The sequence below is a fragment of the Brassica oleracea genome, chromosome C6 (assembly GCF_000695525.1).
Source record: "Brassica oleracea var. oleracea cultivar TO1000 chromosome C6, BOL, whole genome shotgun sequence".
NCBI lineage: Eukaryota > Viridiplantae > Streptophyta > Magnoliopsida > Brassicales > Brassicaceae > Brassica > Brassica oleracea.
In genome coordinates this window covers 79937-82346 of record NC_027753.1, presented here as the reverse complement: position 1 = coordinate 82346, position 2410 = coordinate 79937, and positions in this window count along the sequence as shown.

Genomic DNA, 2410 nt, shown 5'->3' with positions numbered 1-2410 from the left:
AAAAGTACTCAAGAGATTCAACATGGCCGAGTCTCACCCCTTATCTAGCCCCATGGTCGTGAGGTCTCTCGGCCTGGACATTGATCTATTACATCCTAAGATGGACGATGAAGATGTCTTTGGTCCCGAAGTGCCATATCTCAGTGCCATAGGAGCTTTGATGTATCTGGCAAGTCACACACGACCAAATATATGTTTTGCCATGAATCTATTGTCTAGATTTAGCTCTTGTCTAACCCAAAGGCACTGGGACGAGATTAAACATATTCTTCATTACCTGCAGGGAACGAAAGATTTGGGTTTATTTTATACTAACCAAAACAAAGAAGGTTTAGTTGATTTTGCTGATGCAGGTTATCTTTCGGATCCACACAATGCTCGATCACAGACAGGATATGTTTTCACACATGGTGGAACAGCCATATCATGGGGTTCCATGAAGCAGACGATCGCGGCCACATCTTCAAACCATTCAGAGATCTTGGCTGTTCATGAGGCCAGCCGCGAGTTGTTCAGAACAGGGGGAGTAATACATGTTGTACTCTTTTTCCTTCACCATGGTTTTGTCCCATTGGGTTTTCCTGGTAAGGTTTTAACGAGGCAACATCTAAAGCGTATTACAATCCCTGTATGGTTATGACATCCAAGGGGAGTGTTATAAATCATATTGTGGATGTCCATAACCTGTCCGGTTCATAACTGGCCCAATGCTAGAGAGAGAGAGAGAGAGTCGACCGTGAGGAGAGAGGGAGAGGGAGAATCGACATCTTGCCTTTTCCTTATTAGATTATGATTTGTACTCTTTCCTTTTTGTATTTCCCTTCTTTAGTCTTTCCATTATTCTATGACGGTGTAATTCCCTATATATAAAGGGCTCCTTATGTTTATGAAATATACATAAACATACAGATTCTATTCTCTTGTTTTACAACAGTTAGCCATTTTGTCTGAAAATTCGTTATTGTAAATGTGAAACCACATATTTTGAAATAAAATAACACTACAAGAAAACACAAGTTTAGCGAGGAAATTTAACGAGTAAAAGTAATCCTCGTAAGTTTACGTCGACTTTGCTAGGAACTTACGAGGAAATATAAAATCAGCGTTATTTCCTCGTAAAATAACGATGAAATGATTTCGTCGTAAAGTCGATGTAATGTCACGTGGCTTTTACGAGGAAATACGCTTTCCTCGTAAACTCGACGTAAATGTAGCGTGTGCTTTACGAGGAAATATTTTACGTCTACTTAGCGAAGAAATTTTGAATCCACCAACTTTGTAGTTGTAACATGTTTTTTTCGGCCACCCAACTAAATTTCGTCGTAAATTCCTTGGAAAATTACAATTACCAGATTTGAAAATTTCCTATAAATATGGACATTTTAACATCATTTTAAACACACCAACGAGAAAAAAAAAACGTTAATATTTTTGAGTTGCGGAGGTGGATGTATATGCATAGAGATGCTAACGGGAGAGTGACGAAAGAATACCTTGCGGGGCTGGGGACATTTATGCATCAAGCAGATTCCACACCGCTCGCCCAAGAAAGTGGTAAGATGTTCTGTCCTTGTCAGAAATGGAACAATTCGAAATTGGCAAATCGTGAAAATGGTTGGAAGCATTTAATAAATAGAGGTTTCACGTCAAATTACTATATCTGGTTTCTACATGGAGAATGTTATAATTATGATCAGATTGAAGCTAGTAGTAGTAATAGCAATTTTCAGGAAGAACCGTGTTGTGGTCGAAAACGGTTACGACGAAGTTAACGTCCAAATCCCCGAAGAAGAAAAATTCTTCGACAAATACTTTTTCGAAATAGATTCTTCTTTACGAAAAGCTTTGCGGAAGAAACACGAATCATCGGACAAGAGCTCGAGAAGGATCGCTACGCAGTGACCAAACACGTGCTCCGCTCGGTCGCTACGTAGCGACCAAGTTCGATCCAAAGCTCAATGGCTACATAGCGACCAAACGTCCATTCCGCTTGGTCGCTACGTAGCGACCGAGCTCGAACCAACGTTCGGTCGCTACGTAGCGATCGAGCGCTCGGTCGCTACGTAGAGACCGAGCTCTTCCGAAACGTCGATACGACATCAGTCCATGCATTCTCGTCTACGCTTCGATGCTATCTCCCGAATACTGTAGCGAACCCATCTCACGTACCCCGCCATTTCTAAGATTATCAATCCAACTATACCGTAAAAACCGCGGAAATTTCATTATTTATCGAAAGAAGCCGTAATAAACACTTCGAGTCGAAAGACGGCCCAAAGGGACCTAAGACATGACTCGAGGCCCAACTTACGATTTCTTAACCAACAGCCCGTAAACCGCTTGTCGGTTTACGCTTGGTTCGCAAGGGAAGATAAATGTCAAGTTTCCGCGGATAAATACGAAATTTTGA